Source organism: Mirounga leonina, unplaced genomic scaffold (assembly GCF_011800145.1).
Source record: "Mirounga leonina isolate KUSES-001 unplaced genomic scaffold, KU_Mleo_1.0 Mir_94, whole genome shotgun sequence".
Lineage (NCBI taxonomy): Eukaryota > Metazoa > Chordata > Mammalia > Carnivora > Phocidae > Mirounga > Mirounga leonina.
Window position 1 is genome coordinate 5,290,415 of NW_023270855.1, and position 26,733 is coordinate 5,317,147.

The 26,733-nt window shown below is 38.1% G+C and overlaps 1 protein-coding gene and 2 pseudogenes across 4 annotated transcripts in view; 2 read left to right on the forward strand and 1 right to left on the reverse strand.

Annotated features, from left to right (window-relative positions):
• TMCC1 (transmembrane and coiled-coil domain family 1) overlaps positions 1 to 26,733 on the forward strand; it is a 251,085-nt gene that overhangs the window by 73,602 nt on the left and 150,750 nt on the right. The gene's annotated exons all lie outside the window — the stretch shown is intronic.
• LOC118004902 lies at positions 6,654 to 8,688 on the forward strand (annotated as a pseudogene).
• On the reverse strand, positions 12,234 to 12,333 carry LOC118006119 (annotated as a pseudogene).

The following is a 26,733-nucleotide window of genomic DNA, read 5'->3' on the forward strand; positions in this document are numbered from 1 at the left end:
AGTGAAAGAATAAAAGCTTATGATGGCTATGGAATGTGTGTTTTCATGACTATAGGCTAGAGATAGGCCATATTTTGAAGCAATGGTAACATTCATAGTGGTCCTGAAGTCAAGTATACATTTTATGGTATAAATTGAGATTATTTAAGTAAATGCTTTGAAATTTTAATGTAGTATGTAAGTGTGCCTCAGTATTAGGATACTGTTAATGTTTAAAAATAAAGTGATAACATAAGGGAAGAAATGGACAGTAGAATTAGGGGAGAAAGGAGGACTTCAAATTAAGAATAGTTTGGTTACCTCAAGTTTTTACATATAATCATTGTTTCGTGGTGAGTCAAACTTTGAAACACTCAGATTACTTGTAAGATTATTAAGTCAGATTTTATACTTCATCCTCAAATTGAAGAGTAGTAAATAATTACCGCCTTAAAATTTCCTTGATTATAATGGAAAACAATTTAAGAAGAAAAAGGCTTCTGTCCTGGATTTGCCATTTACTAGCTGAGTGATTTTAAACAAGCTTGTTACTTAACTATCTGATTTTTATTTTATTATTATTATTTTTAAAGATTTTATTTACTTGAGAGAGAGTGTGAGAGCAGGGGCAGGGGAGGGGCAGAGGGAGAGGGAGCAGCAGACTCCCCACTGAGCAGGGATCCTGATGTGGGGCTCGATCCCATGATCCTGGGATCATGACCTGAGCTGAAGGCAGATGCTTAACTGACTGAGCCACCCAGGTACCCCAGCTATCTGAATTTTAGTGCTCTTGCCAACTTTGTTCTTTGAATATATGATGAAGAATATGAGAAATTGTACAGATGAAAGTGCAAACCTGGGTGAGTGCACCAAAAGCTTCCATGGTGATGTCTCCGTTTATGTGCTCTTCTTTTATATCTGTTACTAAAACACTGTGGGATCAGAAACAGTTTTTTGCTATTGTTTGTTTTTCATACATTTGCTCAGTAAATGTTTATGAGTATTTGACCTAACATTGTTTTTGGTCAGTGCTCTACAAACTTTTTCTGTAAATAGTGATAGTAAATATTTTTGACCATCTGGTCTCTCTTGCAGCTCTGCATTGTAGCATGAAAGCAGTCACCCACAATATGTAAATGCATACCTGGGTTTGGCTGTGGTGAACAGTGTCTGGGCTGTGGCCCATACTTTGTCCACCCCGGTTTTAGGGGGTGAGAATATAAGAGTGAATAAAACAAATAAAGACTTATTTGTCTTCATGGAGTTTACTGTATAGTAAGAGGAGTAGCATGTAAATAAAATAGTTATCCCCTACTTTTCAAAAAGTTCACATTAAACTTTTGCTTTTATGAAAGACCTACGTTAGTGCTTGTTTTGGCTAACTGAAAAAAATCTGAAGAGGAATTTTGCTTTTACAAAAAAAGGTGAAAAGTGACAGTGGCATTCAGTGTTTGTTTTGCAGCGGGCAGTTACAGAGGGCACACCCCTAGCAGTAAAAGTAGCACTGCCAAGCTCCTTTCCTGGTAACTACACTCAGCATTTCAGCATCAAGCTCTCATAGCTTTTGAACTGTGAGCATCTGTGCTTTATCTCAATTTATTTTGTGCATCTGTTACCAAGATGTGTCCTAGGGTATCAGAAAAGCCTAAGAGAGGTTACTTTTTGAGTCTGGGGGAGGATCAAAAATTTTTTCATATAAATTAATGGTAATTGCTTCTTTTCTTTACGCCATTTCAGCTTTCAGAAATTTTCATGTGAATGCTGTATTTTGGAAAGTGTGAGAAATCTATATAAAATATGACAGTTGTGAAGGGACATGAATTCTAGGGCAGGAAATTTTAAGCACCTCCTTGATATGTGGGCGCATATCTGAAGGATGGGAGGAAACCAAGAGATACCTGGCTAAGGAGCAGGCTGGGCAGAGGGAAGAGCAAAGGGAAAGGTTCCAAAAGCCTCTATTATAAAGAAATTTTACTGAAATTGGTTTTTCTTGGCATTGTTAAGGGGAGAGGATGATAATGCCCATCAAGGCCATAAGTCATAACCTCTTGTTTATGCATGCCAGATAGGTGAGGAACAATACTTAGAACAGTTCTTACTAATGAGGATTTGAGTTATGTGTATTAAATTTATGTTGTATGGTTTATATGTTAATGCTTTTCACATTGTGAAAAATTCAACTGGGTAAAATTTAAAGATCTTACTGGCTTTATTCAACAATTCATAACTTGGGCAGCATCCCTTATAGGAAACTTAGGAGCTCTGAAGAGCTGTACAAAGTTTCATAGACAGAAAGGACTAGATACAAGGAAGTTTCACTCGGCAAAAACCAGATTGATTTTGCTGTGTTTACTTTCCCTGCAGGGAGTCTCAGGAGTTATCAGGCAGATTACCTAACTAATAGTGATCGGGTAATCCCTGATTTGTTGGTTTAAGAGTACCTTTCTGGGAGAGATGAAACTGTAAATAGATTCTCAGTTTGATAACGTGGGGCTTAGTAGAAGTGACTCCATTTTTAGCCAGTTGTCTTGTTTTTAGCAATCTTAGATCCTTTTATATAGCTTTTAGAATAGTCATGTCAGTTGCCTGTTCTAAGGCATAGTTTCAGGTACCTTTTCTCCCAAAGTGTATTTGTCCACTTTTTCACATTCTATTTATGTACATACTTGAATATACATACTTAATACGATTCAGACACATTTCTAAATATGGAAATTGAAGTTGTCTTTTTCATTAAATGGGACATTTCTTTATGCTGAAGACTTTTTAATTCCACCAATAACTATCTCTTAAGTATGCCTCAGTTGGAGATTAGCACTTTGAGAGTTATGAGAGCTACATATAAATTGTGTTACAGCCTTACTCTCAAAGACCTTACAGTCTTGGGGGGTTGCAAGATTTATTCCACCAATAACTATCTCTTAAGTATGCCTCAGTTGGAGATTAGCACTTTGAGAGTTATGAGAGCTTCATATAAATTGTGTTACAGCCTTATTCTCAAAGACCTTACAGTCTTGGGGGGTGGCAAGATTTACAATTTATGTAAGTGGCAACTAAAGAAACAGTGCAATGTGGTGTAATCAAGTCCAGAAGTCAGGGGCCTGTGGTTTTAGATTCTGAGAATGACTTGTTTCTGTTATTAAATATCAGTGTGACCTTAAACAAATTAAATTCCATAGGTTTCATTTCCTTCATTTTTCAGATGAGGTCATTACTTCTAATTTGAAAATGCCACAAATTAAACTTGTACTTCCCAGTATTTTTCATGGTACACATAGAAAATTAAAATATCTGTCCAGCACAGCAGGGTAAAGTGATGACATGTTCATAGCCAGGGTAGTTGATCCAGTCACTCTAGGCTCCACTTGACCACCAGGAGGTCTGAGGTGATTAGTATCTACAGCATAATTGTAACCCATCCTTGTGGTTAAAAGCTTCAATAGAGAGAACAATATAAAATCAGATGTTACTGAATTAAGGGCAGTAGAAGTTCAGAGAACGGGGAGCTAAGTATGGGGTCACGTTACCGACAGGGACTTCATAGAGCATGTGCTCCTTGGAGGATGTCTTAGGAGTATGAGGCACAGTAAGTATAGATCTTCTCCATCCTAAGACAACACAATACCTGCAAATTTCAAGTTTCAAAATAGCTGAGATTTGCTTATTTGTTTGCTTATGAGAGAGAGAGAGTTTGCGCATGGGAGGTGAGGTGGGAGGGAGAGAGAATCCCAGGCAGGCTCCATGCCCAGAGCGGAGCTCAACATGGGGCTTGATCGCACGACCCTGAGATCATGACCTGAGTCGAAATCAAGAGTCGGATGCTTAACTGACTGAGCCATCCAGGTGCCCTGAGATGTACTTTATAGTTTTCTCCTTCTTGGAGAAAAATGAAACAAAACAAAACCCCAATTGTGAGTCTCTGGAGGGGTAGGAACGTGTATTATTTATCTTTATTTCTTACCTAGAACCCTAATCCTAACCAGTATGAGGACTGGTAAAACATTTAGAGGAAGTAATGAAAGAAGATTGGAAGAGTGCACAATTATGTATAGCTGATTTTTAAAATCTCTGTTTAGGGGAGAGGGCTTTGATTTAGTATTATAAATGTGAAACTAAATAATTTGGATGATGTGATTGGAAATAAGGAGCCCTCAGTATGGATTTTTGAAACGTTTGCATGTTGAAAATGTATTTTTTTAAATAGTTATGATCAAGATGGAATAAAATAGGAAAAAACAGCTAAGGTATCAGGGAGCTCAGCTGAGAAGTTATTGTCATGTAGTGTAAGCATCAACCAGCTTTATAATACAACATTCAGTTGTTTATTTCTATGGGAAAAGTCCTTTGAATGTCAGTGTTAGAAATGGTTTGTAGATTCCCAGACTGGCCCCCAAAATTCCATTCCTCCAAAATCTAGGTGAAATATTATACACTATTTCACAATTACAGTGGTAACTAAATAGTGAAATAATACTAATCAATGCTATTTAAAATATCCCTTATTTTATAAAACAGTAACAATAAATAAGATTTTTTTTTTTTTTTTTTGCTATTCTGGGAAAGAATAAGCTTAATTAAAGGGAAATGCGAAGGTAGATGCAAACTTTGGAAGCTAACGAAGGGAAAGTTCAAGGTTAGTCATCCTAGTTCTCTGTTAAGGTTACTATCACTTCAGAGCTCACTATATCATTTTCCTGTTAATAGGTGAATTTAGAAAAATGAGTATTATCTTTATTAGGCTGCAGTTAGGGAAGTTTTGTGGGTTACTTACAGTATGGACAGAGAGAAGGAGAATTTTTTTGTAATGCTTGGCTGGATCTGGAAATTAAAGAGTAAAGGGTTGGGGCAGGCAGGTAGGGTGGAAAGGGGAAGTAGCATTACTCTTCCTGGTAATCCCCTCCGTTTGGTGGCTAAGAGCCCAAGTGTTGGGATGATTTCACACTGAAAAGGCTGAACCAACCTGTTAGAATCATGATTTCCAGGTCTACATATGGATTTTCCATAAAACAGAATTGGATAGCTGTGGGCAGAGGACAAGGGAAAGGCACTGCCTGTCACCTTTCCCCATACTGGAGGGCCCGTGTAGCCCTGCCCCAGGTGCTTTTTCTGCCTCTAGGCTGGCACATCAGGAGCAGAAGCAGCTGCAGGCTGCTTCCCTGGGCCCATATCTCCACAAGGTGGAATCGGGGCTGGGAATGCCCAGAAGGACTTCTCACCAAGGCCAACACTTGGCAGAGGCACAGAGAGCTCAGTGCCTGCTGCTTTCTGAAGTCCATCTTTGAATTAGCTCTCAAAAACCCCATTCTTTCTCATTCTCAGTCTCAGTCTCATTCTTAAAATGATTAAGATAATATGTAGATTTAGAGTTTGAGGATTACCCAGGGTTTATAAATAAGGGACCCTGCCACCTTGGTTAATCACGACAGGATGGCATCCAGCTCTGTTAATATGAAAGGGAGTTTTGTTTTGTTTTTTGTTTTAAGTAGACTCCACGTGGGGCTTGAACTCACAGCCCTGAGGTCAAGACATGAGCTGAGATCAAGATTGGGATGCCTAACTGACTGAGCCACTCAGGCACTCCTGAAAGGGAGATCTCTAAGATTGAATTAGTTGAGCTATGAGCAAAACCTGAAAGCTCAGAAGTACTGTTCTCCCAGTGGGGAAGAAATGAGGTGGTGGGAGGGGTAGTTCCTATTGCTGACCACCAGGTGGTGCCCCTAGGCCAAGATCAGCAGGTGGAAGTGAGGTGATGACTGTCCTATGGACAGGACATTAATAAATACGGGATTATGACTTGAGAAGTAACTAGCACAGGAGATCATTAGGATATGAGCTGGATTAAGTACAGTGACTATGATGTAGTCATAGTGTAAATATGCCCTTTGTAAATATTGAACTGAAATGATAACTATGGAAATGAATAGATAATATAGAAGACTAAGTAAGACTTAATGACTGTTAGAATTTTAAAAACTTAAAGGTAAACAAAATTTAAAACCTAAAGATTTGCTTGGGAGAAGTAGTAAGATAATGTCCATTTTCCACAAAATAGCTGAAAAATTATAATTTTTGATGAACACCAATAGACATCTCTGTTTTCTGTATATTTAGGGTCAGGTAGGTAACACTGTCAAGGGAATATTTTTTCTTGTCAAGGGAATAATATGAGTTTGGAAAAATAGGAATAATCCAGAGATGGAGATATATTTTGGCTTTTTAGTTGTTTTCTGTTAAAGGTACTTTATAGAACAAAACTTGGTTGCCAAAATAAGTAACCTTTAGTTTTACTGACCCTAGTTCAGAGGTCCAGAATGTGTGTTTCTTTTAATATAGTATATTTATGTAGTGGTCCAAGAGATATTTTGATTATCCTTAATGATCTTATATTGACATTTAATATGGTTGTCATAAGGGTGAAATTGAAGGTATATCTAGGATGTTCTTGAACTTGGTAAATTTGTTTTGCAGAGTTACCATAAGGATGCTTCTAAAGTGTTTTTTTTTTATATTTTTAAAAATATGAGTTACAGGGCGCCTGGGTGGCTCAGTCGTTAAGCGTCTGCCTTCGGCTCAGGTCATGATCCTGGGGTCCCGGGATCGAGTCCCACATCGGGCTCCCTGTTCGGCGGGAGGCCTGCTTCTCCCTCTCCCACTCCCCCTGCTTGTGTTCCTGCTCTCGCTGTCTCTCTCTGTCAAATAAGTAAAATCTTAAAAAAAAAAAAAATATATATATATATATGAGTTACATTCCTCTGTTTGGAACAGCAGCTTTTGTGATGAAGGCTCAACAAAAAACAATGTTGAGTTCATGCTTTAAGTTAGATATAACCTCCATTTCTTTTACATTATAAAACAGATACATACTTCAGAGTAATTAGACCTCTGAAGGAATATAATATGTGACCTCACTTCTGCTTTTCCCTTTTATTCACAAGGGATTTGGGTACTTTATCAGTAGCTTTGAATCTTAGTTGTGGGGGGAATTTTGGCAACCAGAGTCCCACTACTCTTTTGTTTTTCCATAACACTGTTAAACTGTCTTCCCTTGTGACTGTTCGTTTCCAAAGACTCATAGGTAGATAAATAGATAATCTAGACAGAAGGACAGACCAGGATCATGTATTATATAAGGTAATCACTAGAACAGATTGATTTTTTTTTTGTTTTTCAGAGATCAGAGTACAACATTTTATCTCAAGCAAGATAGGCAACTTTGGCAGGTTAGCACAGTGTTGGGCTTAGTAAGTATTTGTTAAAAATTGATTTATTTTGAGTGCACTTGGTGGCTCATAGGGGAAGATGGCGGCTGCTCCTTTGGAGGAGAGGGATTGAGAGCAGTGGAGGGAAGAGGCCAGGGGGAGAGACATTCCTGACAGTGAAGACAGACCCTTCGCTCACCATTCATTAGGAGCTCTGCTCAGCGCTGGAGGTGTGGTAGGACTAATACATCACCATGGCTACAGAAATTGGTTCTCCTCCCTGTTTTTTCCATATGCCAAGGTTCTAACACCAAGCACCTCGACGACTATTTTATAAACGACCTGATTTTGCACAGCAGCAAGCAATGCAGCAGCTTACCTTTGATGGAAAACGGATGAGAAAAGCAGTAAACTGAAAAACCATAAAGTATAATCCGTCTGTAATTAAGTATTTGGAGAATAGAATATAGCAAAGAGACCAGAGAGATATGTGGGCAATTCAGCCTGATGCAGGTTATTATAATGATTTGGTCCCACCTGTAGGGATGTTGTATAATCATATGAATGCAATAACAGAATTTATTAGAACATCAACAAATAAAGTGTCCAGTATTTGTTGTTAGGTGGACTCCAGAAGGAAGATGGTTGGTCACTGGAGCTTCTAGTGGAGAGTTCACCTTGTGGAATGGACTCACCTTCAGTTTTGAAACAATATTACAGGCTCATGATAGCCCAGTGAGGGCCATGACTTGGTCACATAATGACATGTGGACGTTGACAGCAGACCATGGAGGATATGTGAAATATTGGCAGTCGAACATGAACAATGTCAAGATGTTCCAGGCACGAAAGGAGGCGATTAGAGAGGCCAGGTTTATACACAGTATACCATTTTCTGTAGTCCCTATTGTCATGGTTAAATTACTCTCTAAGTGTATTCTGGGTGCAGAGATGCATGGGCTCTGTCAGATTCTGGGATACTTTCTGCACCCTATAAACAAAATATTTTTCTTTTCACACACTCACCATTTCGCTGGCACTTTTCTGAAGTAGTGTTGTCCGGATATCAGCCTTTGCAATATGTTAGAGATGTATTGTCTGCTGCATTTTGCACTGGTTTGCTCTTTTCATTTATGGTTGATAATGTGTATACGTTATTCCTTTTTATTACCTACTGTGTAAGACAGGACTCTTTCATTCCGAATAAAGAATTCAGTCTTTAATTATTAAAAAAAAATTTGACTTATTTTGATACCATATCATTATGACCTCTATGGTCTTGTCAGTCAGTAGAAGCAGACTAGATTTCACTTTGGAGCTTTTATACTTCAGGGTTACAATATGTATTTGCATTGATTTGTGTCTCTTATTTTATATATAGATGGACTTTGAAAATACCCTCTTCCTAAATACAATCATTTTAGATATATAGAAGATGTTTGATTTTAAAAATTAATCTTGGGGCACCTGGGTGACTCAGTTGGTTAAACGTCCCACTCTTGATTTTGGCTCAGGTTGTGATCTTAGGGTTGTGAGGTCAGGCCTTGTGTTGGGCTCCATGCTAGGCATGGAGTCTGCTTAAGATTCTCTCTCTCCCTCTGCCCCTACCCCCCTTAAAAAAATTAATCTTATGACAAGTCTTTTTGTAAAAAGAGTTAGCAAGGATTTATTGGTTTATATATTAGAAGAATATTCATACCTCCAGCCAAAGATCAAGTCAAGTATCAAGAACTGACAAATACATTTTATTTTATCATAGTAACATCTAACTGGAATAAGGAGCCCTGACTCACATTTCAAAGTTGTAATAATGAGGAAGTTAAGAATTTAGAAACTTCCGGTTACAAAATGAGTTCCTTGCAACACAAATGATTTTCAGCCAGTAGATCTGGCTGTTTCCAAGTGATTAGCAAAGACTCAGACTGCTAAGCTTTAGGGACAATCCTAACTAAACTCATTTTACAGGCCCAGGGTGTTAAAACCTGCTTGAGGTTATAGAGCTAATAATTATGAATGATACCAGGTCCAGATCCCTGGGTTCCCTCTGATTCTGTGTTTATTAGCATTCTTGCCTTTTTGTCCTGTTGATCATGTCAGAGAACTGAAGAATACCAGTTCTGTCAAGCAGGAGAAAGTTTTTTTTCTTTTTTCAGATAGTGGTAACTAGATCAGCTTGTTTGAATGAGGGCAGAAATCTAAGAGCAGGGACAAAGACTGATTTCATTCTATCTGTTTGGTTTCTTATACTATTACTTTTAAATAATTCTTGTCTTCTTTTTCAGATGAGTAGCAATGGAAATAAAATACTGTAATGATTCCTTAGAGTTACTTCAATACCATTCATCATTAAAATATGAGCAGTGACTTTCTAGATTCTTACATATCTAAACAAAATAATAAGAAAATGGAGTAATTATTTACAGGGTCTAAGATAAGGCCTCTTCTATTTACTGAGGTAACAACCAGTTAAATATACAGTCTCTGTGGAGCCATTTCTGCATTATGAGGTTGAGGGTGGGGTGGAAGAGAGCTCATAATTGTAGTCTCACACTGACCACAAAATGTAGTTGGAGAACTATAGTTAAGAAAGGGGGATGAAGGTGAGAACCATCCCTCTGTCATCTTCTTATTGCCCTAAGATAACCAAGAAACCTGCCCTGAGAATACTGAATTTTAGTGACTCATTCAATAATTGAGAATCTTTTCCATGTAGTTGGTAGTGATCTTTGCAAGGATGTTTTGTGGAGGTGAATTTGTTTTAATATTATTATGTGGGATCATACTCAGCTTATCTTGTATCTAAGTTATGTAAGATCTTGTTTATGTATATAATGTAGTTTACATTGCATGTCAGCTTTTTGAGGTAGTTCTGATCTCCCTTTTCTTAAATTTACTTTTTAATTTTTTACAAATGAAGTAATTAGGGCTTAGGGAAAATTTTAAACTTGCTTAAGACCAGAGAGCTAGTACATGGCTGAGTCTTAATTTTTTGTGCTCATTCCACTATAGCACAGATGCCTCAAGATTGTACATTTTTATCATGTACTTAGTGTGAGGAGTGTAATATAAAGGCAGAGGGTATAGAAGATCTTAGAAGAATCTAGACTGCCAAAAAATTGGTAACCTGTTACCTAGATGCCTACATCCAAGGAGACTAATTTTCCTGAAACACCTAAGGAAAAAAATTAAACAGGTGGTCTTAGCAATTAAAGTAAGATATGAAGTCCAATAATTAACTCTTATAGTAGAAATGAATAAAGTAGAAATTTAGATAAAAGAGTAGAAGTTTCCCATTGCTTTCCACATCCACTGTCAAAAGGCCACAGTGAAATTTCTGGAAGTCCAGAAGCCAACAGTCTTAACCTCCAAAAGGTGCTTTAAAGTAGGAAATGCAAGGATATTTATCTTTGCTTCAGGTAATTTGGCAGGTAACCCGATGGTAGCAATGGTTCTTTTTTAAACATTTATTATGATTATTATTTAAGAAGCGCCAAGACGGGGCTCGAACTCAACAACCCTGAGATCAAGACTGGAATTGAGATCAAGAGTTGGATGCTTAACTGATTGAGCCACCTAGGTGCCTCAGCAGTAATTCTTTTTTTTTTTTTTGAAGATTTTATTTATTTGATAGAGAGACAGCAAGAGAGGGAACACAAGCAGGGGGAGTAGGAGAGGGAGAAGCAGGCTTCCTGTTGAGCAGGGAGCCCGATGCGGGACTCAATCCCAGGACCCTGGGATCATGACCTGAGCAGAAGGCAGACGCTTAACGACTGAGCCACCCAGGCGCCCTGGAGCATTGTCCTAAAGGAAGTTCCACTTACCTTTTTGAGACTTCGATTAACATGGTATCTTAGGTTGGAAGGGACTTCTATAGTCATTTTACTCAGCTCTGTCATATTCTCCCCAAGTGGTTATCTGGCCTCAGAATCTCCCAAAGAAGTCCATTCTACTATGGATTCCTCTTTTAGACAAATCTAACCTATTAAACTGAAATCTATATTAAATTGTATTTCTCCAGTTAGGGCCAGTCAGAGTATATAGTGCCTTTGCAGGCAGGGATTTCTTTCAAAATATGTTTCTGAAAAATCCCTTTTCTAGGTGAATAATCCCTAATCCTTGGGGCTCCCCCCTTCCTCCCTTCCTTGATTTTATTTATTTATTTGACACAGAGAGAGAGAGTTCGAGCGCACAAGCAGGGAGAGCAGCAGGCAGAGGGAGAGGGAGAAGCAGGCTCCACAAGAAGCAGGGAGCTCAGTGCAGGGCTCGATCCCAGGACCCTGGGATCATGACCTGAACGGAAGGCAGATGCTTAACTGAGTGAGCCACCCAGTGCCCTGGATATTCTTTTTTTATTTTTTAATTCAAATATTTATTGATCCGAGCATTCTAAGTGCTAGAATGCAATAGTGAATCCTTAGTATAAACGCTGTACTGTGCAATATTACTCTTATTTATTTATTTACTTAAAAATATTTTATTTATTTGACAGAGAGAGAGAGACAGCAAGAGAGTGAACACAAGCAGGGAGGGGGAGTGGGAGAGGGAGAAGCAGGCTTCCGCTAAGCAGGGAGCCCGATGTGGGGCTTGATCCCAGCACCCTGGGATCATGACCTGAGCCGAAGGCAGACACTTAAGCGACTGAGCCACCCAGGCGCCCCTACTATCTCTATTTTATAAGTGAGGAAAACAGAAGAGTGTGGTTGAAGTGACTTACCAAGTTCTCACAACTGGTTAGAAGTTTACTGGATATCAGAACCATGCCTTTCTAGCTCCAGAAGTCATGCTTTTGACCACTATTCTGTTGTTGCGGGTCTTGCCAAGAATAATCTCATAGCAATCGATATAATCTAGAATAGATAGCTCAAGGAGAAGATTGGCCTAAAGAGTGGCTTAAAAATACTTTCTAGCTATGAGATTCAGAGGATTCTTGGGGTACTAAATGAATTGGGAGCCTCCCGGGACTCCACTGGAAAACTATACAGCAGGTAGATTCTTGACAGTCACAGATCTAAATTTGTGGTTTCAGCAATTCCCTAAGGACCCCAGAGGTCCATGACAAATATGGAATGCTTCACAAATTTGAGTATCATCCTTGTGCACGGGCCATGCTAATCAATTCTGTTGTTCCATTTTTGTATATATGCTGCTGAAGCAAACACTGGAGTGTTCTTCCATTATCATAGTTTTGAGTACTTAATCATAGTGGTCCATCAACTTTTTTTTTTTAAGATTTTATTTATTTATTTGAGAGAGAGTGAGAGAGAGTGCACGAGAGGGGTAGGGTCAGAGGGAGAAGCAGACTCCCCACTGAGCAGGGAGTCCGATGCGGGACTTGATCCCAGGACTCCAGGATCATGACCTGAGCCGAAGGCAGTCGCTTAACCAACTGAGCCACCCAGGCACCCTGGTCCATCAACTCTTGATTATTCCAGTTCTTCAGTATTCGTCTTAAATTATGGTCTCTAGAACAGAACATAATATCCAGATATGAATATAGCAGGAACTAGAGCTGAGCTATTACTTTCCTAATTCTAAGGTACTGTTTGGTTCTTTTAATGTACACAGCTCCATTTTGAAATTGTTTTTCCTTTTTGCAATCTGACTTATTTTTCGTATCTTTAATTTTCATTTGGTGAAATTCAGTTGAGTTTTTTATAGATAGTGACTTAAACATGACAGATGCTTAGTAGTTTTGAGAATGTTTGAAATTTTTATAGATAGTGACTTAGACAATTGAAATTTTTATAGATAGTGACTTAAGCATGACAGATGCTTAGTAGTTTTGAGAATGTTTGAAAAGAAGACTTCTCTGAAAACTTACCTCTTGTTTCTAAAATATTTGCTTTTAAGAGTGAGATGCTTTCGGGCGCCTGGGTGGCTCAGTTGGTTAAGCGACTGCCTTCAGCTCAGGTCATGATCCTGGAGTCCTGGGGTCGAGTCCCACATCGGGCTCCCTGCTCAGTGGGGGGTCTGCTTCTCCCTCTGACCCTCTTCCCTCTCTTGCTATCTGTCTCTCATTCTCTCTCAAATAAATAAATAAAATCTTAAAAAAAAAAAGAGTGAGATGCTTTCAAATTATATCTTTTAATGTGGTGTTAAAGGTGGGAAATGTCACTTAATATTTCCTGCCTTCAGCACCTGATTTTCCTTACTTTATATTTGTAGTATTATTGTATGGACATGTTCAAATCAGAATAATTAAAAGTTTTGTGGCATGTTTAAGAATCTAGTAATGTATTATACTTAGATCTTCAGGAGCTTTTGTTTTTAAATCATTGCTCAATTCTTTTTGTTTTTGTTTTAATTTTTTTAAAGTAGGCTCCATGCCCATGGTGGAGCCCGACATGGGGCTTGAACTCACGACCCTGAAATCAAGACCTGAGCTGAGATCAAGAGTCGGATGCTTAACCGACTGAGCCACCCAGGCGCCCCAACATTGTCTTCTTTAATGTCTGTTTGGTGATACTTGAAGTCCAAAGAGATTTTGTCTTCAAAACAGAACAGTAATTCCCAGCTCAAAATAATAGAAATTTCAGCCTACTGAGGTAAAAGTCATCTCTGGGTTTGCAATAAAGTGTCTGTCAGGAAATCACATGTGATGACAGGGGAGTAGTCTAGGTCTGTAGGAGACAAAGAGGAAGAAATTCTTGTTACCCATTTATTTCCTCTTAGGGGAGGGTAAGATAGCAAATGTTGCTTATCCATCATATTTGTGATATCATGATCTTATACTTCACAGAGATTTTTTATTAAAAATAGTATTGACACTTTCATTGAGGCTGTTAGAAAAATTTGATCTTAATAGTGCAAGTTGTAATCGGGAAAGCAGTATTTGACATTTGAATATTGCTTTCCTGGTTTGGATGTGAAATTTTTTAGTTGGAGAGAAATTCTCATATTTGATTTCTGAGCTAGAGTCTTAATCAGATGTTGACAATTTAATTTGAACATAAATCATTTCAGCAAATATCAGTAGCAGGGAATTCATTTCCTGGTGTACTTGGGAAGGATGTTACTAGGAAGTTTTAGTACCATGATTTCTAGAGGCCCTCTGCTGATACCCTCTGGTATTGCTGAGAGTAATGTTTCATGAAGTAACATGCTAATTCTTCTGTATTATGCTAGTGATTCTTACAGCCTGCAGTGTATTTTAAACATAATTTTCTTGGTTAATACTAATATAATCCGAAAGTCTTATTTTTAATTACCAACCAGGTTATGGAACTAATTCTTTTGTTTTTATTGAAGTATAACTGACATAAATATCCTATTAGTTTCAGATGTACATTATAGTGATTTGCTATTTTCATACATTATGAAATGATCCCTAGTGATAAGTGTAGTTACCATCTGTCATATACAGAGTTATTACAATATTATTGGCTATATTCCCTATGCTGTACATTATGTCCCCATGACTTATTTATAACTGGAAGTTTGTACCTCTTAATCCCCTTCATCTATTTTGCCTCCCCCCACCCCTCCCCCTCTGGTAACCAGCAGTTTGTTTCCTGTATCAGTGAGTCAATTTCTGTTTTGTTTTGTGTATTTTGTTTTTTAGATTCCACATATAAGTGAAATCATACAGTATTTGTCTTTCTCTGTCTGATTTATTTCATTTAGCATAATACCCACTGCGTCTATTCAGGTTGGTGCAAATGGTAAGATTCCATTCTATTTTATGGCTAATACTCTGTTGTGTATATATACCATATCTTCTTTATCCATTCATCTATCCATGAACACTTAGGTTGCTTATGAATCTTGGCTGTTGTAAATAATGCTTCAGTGAGCATAGGGTTGCATATACCTCTTCATACAATCCCAAAGTCTTATTTTTAATTACCAGCCAGGTTATGGAACTAACTCTTCATGAATGTTGGCCTAAATTCTGAACTTTGCAAAGATTCTTATGGTTAGTAAGTAATAGGATTTTTACTTTGTTTAGGTTTTAAGTAAGAGAAAGTTGAAAATGTACCTTGAAAACCTAATTTAATGTAAATGTGCTTGCCTTTTTACGATCCTAGATTGTAAAAGATCCTAGATACGGCAGCTTTCCAAAGACTCAATCTTTATTCCCTTGCCTTGCTTTTAGAATTTACTTATAACATGAACATCTTCTTTAATAACTTAAAGTATTTCCTATGTCTGACTCTATTAAAGCATTTTGGGAGTATGCTCTAAATAGCATTATAATTGAAAAGCTGATTTCAAGGACAACAATATAATTTTAAACGTTCATTAAAATGGACCTTGGTATCTTCTTGGGATCACTTCCAATGTTAGTATTCTGAGGACTCCAGCTTAGCACTTTAAATGTAGGTAAATTTAGTCAAATTACATTTAATTTTTCAATTTAGGTTGGACAGATAATGAAAGATATCCTTATAGGTTCCTTTTTCTCTGTGGGTGTGTATGTGTGTATGTGTCCACACAGTTGTCACATGCATGGTAGACTTGTTGGAGAGCTGAATAATCCAAGAAAGTCTGTTTATTATTTTGATATTTTGAAAGCTTATTTGGGTGCCATTAATTTCTCATGATGAATATTTATTTATACGTGGTTTATGATACTGTGATGATGAGCATTTAATATCCACCTTGGATCCATAATCATATAGTAGGTTCCCTATGACCTAATATTTAAAAAAATAAAATAAAAGAAAGGACATTAACTGTCTACAGTAGTGGCCTCCAAATTATTTTGATCACCCACACCTTTAGCGTATCTCTAATATTTTTATGTTACAAATTGTGCACATATAATTGTTCCTATAAATTACATCCATCATATAACTTAAAAAATAAAAGGATGTGATAGTAATATAAATGGAAGTTACAATGTTTTCTTACCGCAGTCCATTGGATTGTCTTGCATACATACTGGGGTGCATGTATCCTATATTTAGATCAAGATTAAAAGTTAGAATAATTTTCCTCTAAAGAATTTTTGGATAATATGAAAATAATATGAAAATCATTTATATTTACCTTAGGAATGTGATGCTAACCACAATATAAGAACAGATTTTACAACAGATTTTACAGTTTTGAGGTAGGCTGTCTTGGGAAGATCAGGCAAAAGCTGGAGAACCACACATCATGCATGTTGTAGGAAATATCTGTGACTCCAGTTGAGAGTCTGGCTGGACTAAACAACCTTTGATACTCCTAAATTCTGTCACTGTAGGTAGGAATTCATAGGTGGAACATTTAAATTTGAAACACTGTAGGAAAGCTAGCCTGTGAATGAAGATCTGGAACAGGACTACACTGGGAAATTGTTCCACTTCTTCATCCAGACCTTCTGCTCAGAACTTCTGCTGTTTTCTTTAGAAATTTGATGATTTCTGATTCTCAAGCCGTCTCCACATAGGAGAAAGTTTTAATGCCTCTTGTAAGCCGATAGCTTGACTATATGGGAGAGTAATACGTAAGTAAGGAATTCCAACAATGAACTTTATCAACAAACTTTTGCTCTGCTTCTTTATACCAAATAAAAAGAGAAGCAAGGAGAAAGAGAACATGAAGCAAGTTTAGAGTGAACAGTTATTTTAGTGTATAATATCTTAGATGACTTAGTAAATAAATTCCCTCTAAAAGATGTAAGTACTGTTTAATTAAAAATAATTTGTTCTGCAGTATAATTGAATAGCTTCACTTTTTTAAGCTCAAAATTGTATCACCATAAAAACAAAAACTTTAGTATCCATACACCCCTTCCTTTTTCTTTTTTCTTTTTGGTGAGGGGATGGTTTTGTGAAATCCAGTTAGCAAAGATAAGCCAGCAATAAACTTAACAGCTTTTTCACTATACTTGATTTGAGTATTGTGCTACAGAGTACCTACTTAGGTTTCTCTGTTGTGGTGGTGGTTTTCTTCTCCCCTGAAACACCCTGTTCTCTCATTGTTCACATAGAGGCAGAAGCCCTTCTGCTCCAATGAGTCTAAGAGTCTCAAATGCTGGAATCGTGACTTGAGATTTTTTAAAATGGCTAATCCTGGGGCGCCTGGGTGGCTTAGTTGGTTAAGCGACTCCCTTCGGCTCAGGTCATGATCCTGGAGTCCCGGGATCGAGTCCCGCATCAGGCTACCTGCTCAGCAGGGAGTCTGCTTCTCCCTCTCCCGCTCCCCCCTTTTGTGCTCTTTCTCTCTCTCACTCTCTCTCTCAAATAAATAAATAAAATCTTTAAAAAAATAAAAAAATAAATAAAATGGCTAATCCTGCATTTGTTGAGATTTCCCTCTCAGGACCACTTCTCTTTTTAAAATATGAAAACTACAGAATGAATGGCCATAAAAGTGAAAGAGAGTCCTAATTCTGATCTGTTTATTTCTGAATGTTTCTTTATATGAATTTTAATAATGGAGTAGTACGTCACAGGAACTGAAGATTCGTATAACCTACCCCATATGGATGTTCTGTGGGAAATGTTTTCTGGAACTTTAGTGAAATAGAAGGTTATAGAACATAATATAATCTTGGGGAGCATATGTTGTGTTTATTAATAAAAGTCTCATATGTTAAGCGGCTATGCAAATACTCATCTAAATAACCACCTATTATAGTGTAGGAGTAGAATATCTTAAACATTGTTTTCTGGTATTAGCTCACCAGAGGCTTTCCAACAACATTGAACTTGTTTTCAACGATTGTAGATTGTTCAGGCCAGAACTATACATTCTTCAAGGTTAAAGAACAGTGTCCATGTTTTCTTTTGCTTGGATCTGTTGTCTGGTACAAAGATGCAACACAGTTGAAGACAACAGTCTACCCACTTTGTTATTGAAACTGATGTTTGTGATTGGAAACATTTCTCTGATAAGCTTCTTTCCATTTTCCATTTTCCTTGGGTATCACACAGTGTCTTTACAAAATTTGTGATGAGTTACACCAAAGATAGAATCAAATTAAGTTTAAGCAGATAAATACCTGTGAGGTTAATTTAGTCTTCTTAGAAATGTTCCCCCAGAGGGCTTTCAATATAAGGTGATCTTGCTTAAGTTTCTTGGCAAAAAAATGGAATTCAGGCTGTTTTCTGTTGTCAGAAGTTTAGCTTTGTGAGAATGGGAATAAAGATTTTATGATCTGATTACAGCTCAGGAGACTTTAGGCCACAGTATAAATTACCTGCCTTGGGTCTACATACTGGTTTGGGATGTAGATCCCTTATTTTTTGCTCCTAGTTCTATGGCCTTATCTTTCGTTGCATTCAGGTGCAGAGATTTGTGGATTGGTACCGACATCTAAGACAAGCTTGACTTTTTTATCTTGTTTTCATCATTATAAGGATTTGTAACTCTAGTGTTTTACTAAATAAAGTCAATTGAATAAAAATTTTTCTTATTTAGAGGGGTCACACTTTGTCACATATAGACTGTGTTTACTGAGTATTTTTTTCCTTTTAGTGGGATTTACCTAAAAATTAGGTAAAAAAAGAACTAGCTACTGTTGAAACTGGCAAAAAAAAAAAAAATCTTTGCAAGAGGAATTGATGTTTATATAAGGAAAAAACATTCCTCTGTGTCTCTCCTTTACTACAGCACACAACTACACTTTACTTCTGGTCACGAGATGTGTGGGTTCCTCCCCCCTGACACCAAGCACTTCTCTGCAATACCAGCTGGGTGTTCCACAATTTGATGCAGTTCTGACCTTACCTGAGGATAGGTTCAGATCCCACAGATTAAGGGCACAGACCCACAGGACTGACTCCCCTTCCCCTTCAGCTGCCATTGGCAAATCCAGGTTTTCACCTGTGCTTTGACCAGCTGGCTATAGATGAAATGATCCCACCACTCACCGCTTGGGTTCCATTAATTTGCTAGAGTGGCTTACAGAACTCAGGAAAATATTTTACTTACTAGATCACAGGTTTATTATAAAAGGATATAACTCTAGAATGGCCAAGAGATGCAAAGGGCAAGGTATATAGGAAGAGGTGCAGAGCTTCCATGCCCTCTAGGTATGTCTCCTTCCCAGAACCTCCATGTATTCACCAACCCGGAAGTTCTCAGAACCCCATAGTTAAGGCATTTTTGTGGGAGCTTCATTACATAGACATGATTGATTAGATCACTGGCCTGTGGTAATCACAATCTCCAGTCCCTCCTTAACTCCTTGGAGGTGAGGGTGGGTGGGGCTGAAAATTCCAACTCTAATTACATGGTTGGTTCCCCTGGCAACCATCTCCCATCCTGTGGTTAACTAGGGGCTTTCTTTAAGTCACCGCATTAACATAAAATCAGGTGTGGTTGAATGGGGGCTTGTTTTGAATAATATGTCCCCTTTATGCTCCAAAGCTATTTTAGGATCTAAGGACAAAAGACCAAATACTGTAACAAAAGATGCTCCCTTTGCTCTTAATGCTTAGGAAGTTCCAAGAGTTTGGGGAGTTATGAGCCAATAACTGGATAGAAGACCAAAGAATATTTATTACAAATCACATATTTATTACATATCATATGCTGAAAATGTCAAAGCCATCCTTTTTTGTATGATTGAATGTTTAAGTCTATATTTTTCTGTAGAGACTTTCTCTCTCCTTAAAGATTAGAGCCCTTGGGATTTTTCTTCCTCTTAGCTCTTATCATTCGTTGTTTGTAGCTTCACAATTCTGTATTGTCCTAGTACTGTATTTTTGAAATCACAGCTGGAAAATCTGAAAAGCATTTTGACAAAGGAAGACTGAATCATGACCTTAGACCAACAATAAGCTACAGGAACAAATTAAGCTAAGAAATTAATATTATTTCAGGGGCACCTGGGTGGCTCAGTTGGTTAAGCGACTGTTTGGCTCATCATGATCCCAGAGTCCTGGGATCAAGTCCCGCATCAGGCTCCCTGCTCAGCTGGGAGCCTGCTTCTCCCTCTGCTTTTCTCTCTCTCTCTCTGTCAAATAAGTAAATAAAATCTTAAAAAAAAAAAAATTAATATTGTTTCAGATACATATTTTTGTCTTTAGTCTTTCAGAGAAGTGTGAAACCAAAAATTTAAAAGTCGTCTCTGCTTTTCAACACAATTAGAAGTATAAAACATTCTACTTGCTTATAAATTTGCTTAAATTTTTTGTGAAGGAGTTTCTGTAGACTCATATACTACCATTTTTCAGATTCTTAGAGCTCTCACAAACAAATGTTTTTTTCACCATATCTAACCCAAGGAAAATTTATTTTAACCTTTATGTTTATCATTAAAACATTTATTTAAAAAAAGCCACTAATCAGAACTCTCTATATTCTGTTTCCTTTCTCAGGCAACAGTTTTTAAACTTTTAACTTTTTATACTGGAATTTATTTAAATATTTTCTAAATAATATGCCATTTGTTTCTTTCTTTTTTTTTTTTTTTTTTAAAGATTTTATTTATTTATTTGACGGAGAGATACACAGCAAGAGAGGGAACACAAGCAAGGGGAGTGGGAGGGGAGAAGCAGGCTTCCCGCGGAGCAGGGAGCCCGATGTGGGGCTCCATCCCAGGACCCTGGGATCATGACCTGAGCCGAAGGCAGACGCTTAACGACTGAGCCATCCAGGCGCCCCCATTTGTTTCTGTTGTAGATAATATCTGTTGATTTCCTACATGAAGATGATGATTAAGCTCTCTTATCTTTCCTGCCCACATCTTATTAAAATTTTAGTTAAATTTTGATAAACTGTTTACATATGCCAATGTAAGTATTTTTACATTGTTGGGGAATGGAAAATTTTCCTCTGTCCTTTGAGGTTCTTTTGGCTAGTACAAGAATTAAAGTGACATAAGAGATTAAGAGGAGAAATCATATTTGATTATTTAAATAAGGTGGCTCCATAAGAATATGAGGCCCACAGGAAGTCAGGTAGTTGAGGCTTATATGCCATCCAGAACTAAGGAGAGGTGGGTAGGGGCCTGGGACTTCAAAGGAAAGGAAGACAATTCACAGGAAGATGAAAAAGAGTAAATGTTTGGTAAACAGATGTTTGCTGGATCATACAGATCCAGTGGGGCATAGAGAGGAATTGTAACAAACAGACTTTGCTCCCTGTCTACCACACCAAGTTCAGGTTATACTGTAGTTACCTGTGGTGATAGCTCCCTTCCTGGAGCAGGTCTTCTATCTAAATTCTTTTAGGCATTTGGGGGAAGGTTAAAGTTTCTTTGTGAGCCTCTGATCCTTAAAAATAATTAGCCTAGAATCATCCACATGCCAAAGATACACACTATGGGGTGGCAAATTTTGCTCTGTTCCAACAGCTTGAACCTTATAAGTACAATATGATTACATTTTCCTTTTTATACAGTTTTTGTTGTCTCTGGAGTTAATTGCTTCAATATTGATTGTTCTTTCTAGCTGTAATTGGGTCATTTCCAAGTTCTGAAAGAGCTGCAGATCTTCTGAATACTTTTAAAAACATCGTGTGTTCTTCTCAGTTTTCATCTTCTTGTTGCCCTTGCTTCTCCAGTTTGAATGGATTACTTTATTTTTTTAAAGATTTTATTTATTTATTTGACAGAGAGAGACAGAGCGAGAGCAGGAACACAAGCAGGGGCAGTGGGAGAGGGAGAAGCAGGCTTCCCGCTGAGCAGGGAGCCTGATGTGGGGCTCGATCCCAGGACCCTGGGATCATGACCTGAGCCAAAGGCAGATGCTTAACGACTGAGCCACCCAGGCGCCCCTGAATGGATTACTTTAAAAGACTGTTGCACACCTTTTGTTCTGGGACTCCCTTCATCTGTTAATAAATAACAGATTCCCTGTTTCTTTGATTTAATGTTGTCTTCTTCATTGCTTTATTCCTTTCTTTTCATGAAGCACATTCTCCAAGAGCCTTATAAAAAAGGATGCATAGGAGATAATTTTTTAGAAATTGTGCCCATTTCGGGGCTCCTCGGTGGCTCAATTGGTTAAGTGTCTGACACTTGATTTTCGCTCAAGTCATGATCTCAGGGTCATGAGATCAAGCCCTATGTTGGGGCCTGCACTGAGTGTGGAGCCTGCTTAAGATTCTTTCCCTCGGGGCGCCTGGGTGGCTCAGATGGTTAAGCGTCTGCCTTCGGCTCAGGTCATGATCCCAGGGTCCTGGGATCGAGCCCCACATCGGGCTCCTGGCTCAGCGGGGAGCCTGCTTTTCCCTCTGCCTCTGCCTCTTCCCCTGCTCATGCTCTCTCTCTCTATCTCTGTGTATCAAATGAATAAATAAAATCTTTAAAAAAAAAAAATTATTTCCCTCTTCCTCTGCCCCCTCCCACTTGGGCACATCCATGCACACCCTCTCACTCCACAAAGAAAAAAAAACTATGCCCCATTTCAAAATTCCTTTATTTTACTCTAATACTTCCATTTACTGTAATACTTCATTGACTTGGTGTGGAATTTTATGTTGGATAGAATTTCCTCATACAATTTTTAAGCATTGTGTCTTTATTTACTCATTGCTAGTATTGCTATTGAAAAATCTGATGCCATACTGATTCTTGATCCTTTGGATAGCATCTTTTTTTTCTCTAGAATTTTCAAAAGTCTTCTCTTTATTGTCCTGAGGTTTTACAAGTTGTTCCTTGGTGTGAGTCTTATTGGCATTTGTTGGGCTGGATACTTAGGGGTTCTTTTAATCTGGAAAACTGAAAGATTGGATCTTGAAACATTTGTTTTACAGAACTATTGATATATTTTATTCCATCAAAACCAAAAATTTATTTTCCCCACACCTCTCACTAACCTGCCAAGCACTTACCTGACTGGAGAAAAGCTGATTTTGTTTAAAAATTTTATTATGTAATATTTTATTCATACTAAAAAAACTTTATGTAAGCTGTGATGATACACAATAATAAATGACCTATCAACTGACCACACAACTTAAGAATGGGAACATTACCATCACCATGCTCTTAGAGCCATATGTGATTCTCCTACTGTCCAAAATTTTGTATTTCATTCACTTTAGTTTTTATTTATTTTTTATTTTTTAAAGATTTTATTTATTGGACAGAGAGAGACACAGTGAGAGAGGGAACACAAGCAGGGGGAGTGGGAGAGGGAGAGGGAGAAACAGGCTTCCCGCTGAGCAGGAGCCCGATGGGGGGGCTTTATGTCAGGACCCTGAGATCATGACCTGAGCCAGACGCTTAAGGACTGAGCCACCCAGGCGCCCCATCACTTTAGTTTTTAAAAGGTAGTTAATTATGTATGTATGTGACATTAAGCGACTGTTCTTTGTTGTACTTGTTTGGGGGACTTTATTAAATGGTATTATAGTTTATGTAGTCTTGTATGACTTGCTTTTTATGCAAAAATAACATGCCTGAGGTTGATCCATGTTATTGCATATAGCCATAGTTCACTTATATTATTTAATTTTTTTCTGTACTTATTGTGTTCTTTTTGTTAGTCAAAGATTGAGTCTCCTGATGTACTCTTTTGTTTTGCGTCTTTCTTTTATTCTAATTTCTGGGAAATTTCCTTAAAAGTTATTTCCCAATCCTTCTATTAAATATTTCTTTGTTAGAGGCTTTTCTCAAAAGTCTAGTCATCCATGGCTTTCTCTTCTTATTTGAGAGAGGCATTAAAATGCTCTGGGAAGCTATCCTTTGTGAAGGCTTTTGTAGGTTGATGGTTTTTACCATGGAGTAATTAGGCAGAGATCCATTTTATTGGAGGCCCCTCCAGTTGTCAGTGTTATAGTATAGGTCTTTTCGTCAGGTTTTTTTTTTTTTTTTTTTTTAATTTTTTATTTATTTGATAGAGACACAGCGAGAGAGGGAACACAAGCAGGGGGGAGTGGGAGAGGGAGAAGCAGGCTCCCAGCCGAGCAGGGAGCCTGATGCGAGGCTCGATCCCAGGACCCTGAGATCATGACCTGAGCCGAAGGCAGACACTTAACGATTGAACCATGCAGGCACCCCTCTTCGGTCAGTTTTTCCAGAGGAATTGTTCAGACTCTTGCCTTTGGGAGTGGGTGGATGATGGCAGTGGTAATAAGCCTGGCTGCATATGTTCTGGAAGACTGGGAAGAGGACTGAAATTCTCATCTCTCAGTTTAATCCTTCTGTCCTCAGAATGGTACCTCACCCCAGCCCTCATCTGCATCTAGAGTCTCTCAGTCTGGAATCTTTCTGGTCCCTTGTTTCAGTGCACCTCTGGACTGATCACCTGTGTGGTAGGAGAATGATCTGCTGATCCGACTGCTTATTATAAATAGTTTTAACCAATTCTTCTATTTTCAGGCCCAACTCTATGCCCTTGGTTTTAAAGGAGCCCCTAATACTTGTGTAAGTCCTGACCTTTCTGTAGTTTTAGCATAAGTTGGCTTGCTTCTTGTTGATTTCCTCACACCACCTACTACTCTGCCAAACACTTACTGACTGGAGAAAAGCTGAAATCTAAGTCATTTATTACTGGACCATCTGTTTTTCACCTTCCAGAATTTTATTGACATCTCTTATCTACTGCTGTATCCTCTTTAGTTCTCCCTGCCTTGGTGTGTGTGTGCATTTTATTATTTAATTTTAGTAGAAAGCCAAAGTGAATGTGTTCAATCTTTCATGTTTACTCCATTAGTCCCCCCCCCCTTTTTTTTTAAAGATTTTATTTATTTATTTGACAGAGACAGAGATAGCGAGAGCAAGAACGCAAGCACCAGGAGAGGGAGAGCAGGCTTCCCCCTGAGGAGGGAGCCCGATACGGGACTCGATCCCAGGACCCTGGGATCATGACCTGAGCTGAAGGCAGACGCTTAACGACTGAGCTGCCCAGGTGCCCCATTAATTCCCCTTTAAAGAGGCTTTTATTAGAATAGAAATTTGAGGGATTTTAGGGGCGCCTGGGTGGCTCAGTTGGTTAAGCGACTGCCTTCGGCTCAGGTCATGATCCTGGAGTCCCGGGATCGAGTCCCGCATCGGGCTCCCTGCTCGGCAGGGAGTCTGCTTCTCCCTCTGACCCTCTTCCCTCTCATGCTCTCTGCCTCAAATAAATAAATAAAATCTTAAAAAAAAAAAAAAAGAAAGAAATTTGAGGGATTTTGATATAGATACGCCCTCTAAAGTCTTCTTTGTCCCCAAAGTAGAAATCACAAAAACATTCATTTCTGAAATAAACAAAAGTCAAGGTATGGAAACAGTCCACCAGTGACTGAATGGATAAAGAAAATGTGTGTGTTTGTGTATTTCATATATATGATATATAGAATATTAGCCATAAAAAATAATGAAATCTTGGCATTTGTACCAACATGGATGGGCCTTGAGGGCATTATACTAAGTGAAATAAATCAGAGAAAGACAAATACTGTATGATCTCACTTGTATGTAGAATCTTAAAGAACAAAAAACAGCAAAAGAAAACTCCACCAAAAAAGCTCAAGCTCGTGGATACAGAGGATGGTTCCTTGAGGTAGGGGGTGAGGGTAGGTGAAGGGGACCGAAGTACAAACTTCCATTTATAAAATAAATAAATTATGGGGATATATTGTACAACATGGTGACTATAGTTAATAATACTGTATTGCATATCTGAAAGTTGGTAAGAGTAGATCTTAACAGTTCTTATAAGAAAAAAATATTTATGATAGCAGGTGTTAAGACTTACTGTTGTGATCATTTTGTAATATATGCAAATATCGGATCATTATGGTGTACACCTGAAACTAATACATGTGTCCGTTATACCTCAATTTAAAAAAAATGCATGATTCCTTTTGTCTAATAAATCCACTTCTAGGAACTCTTCGACATGTTTGCACACATTTAAACTATAAAAAGAAAAATAGAGCCACTATTGTGAAATAGAAAAGACAGACTTCAGTCCATTTGTTTCTTCCTATTAGCCCCTAAAAGGACAGCATTTCTTTTCTTTAAAGATTTATTTGTTTATTTTAGAGAGCGAGAGTGCACGTAGGGTGGAGGGGCAGAGGGAGAGGGAGAGAGAAAATCTCAAACAGACTTCATGTTAAGCACAGAGCCTGATGCGCGGGGCTCGATCTCACGACCCCGAGATCATGACCTGAGCTGAAATCAGGAGTTGATAAGCACCCAGGTGCCTCTGGACAGCATTTCTATAGCAAAATCACCTTTGTAGTTATCTTCTGTCTCAAATTCTCTTTATTGAATAGCTAAATGTGAACTTCATTGGCCTAGAGTGTTGTAGACAGAATAATCTTTTCTAAAATTTGATTTTAGGGGCACGTGGGTGGCTCAGTCAGTTAAGCGTTCGCCTTTAGCTCAGGTCATGATCTCAGGGTCCTGGGATCAAGCCCCGCGTTGGGCTCCCTGCTCAGGGGGGAGTCTGCTTATCCCTCTCCCTCTGTCCCTCCTCCTGCTTGTGTTCTCTCTCTCTCTCTCTCTCTCTCAAATAAACAAATAAAAAATCTTAAAAAAAAAATTAAATTTGATTTTAGAAATTAAAACTTACTTCCAAATCTTGATTTGGGTGAAGGAAATCTTGATTAAGTTTAACTGAACCCTGGATTTTATTAGGTCTTACACTTAAGTGTTACTTTGGACCATATAACATTGCCAATATTTGAGCAGTTTGAACTTACAAAAATGGTGATTTTGTGTAATTCAGCATAACAGAGT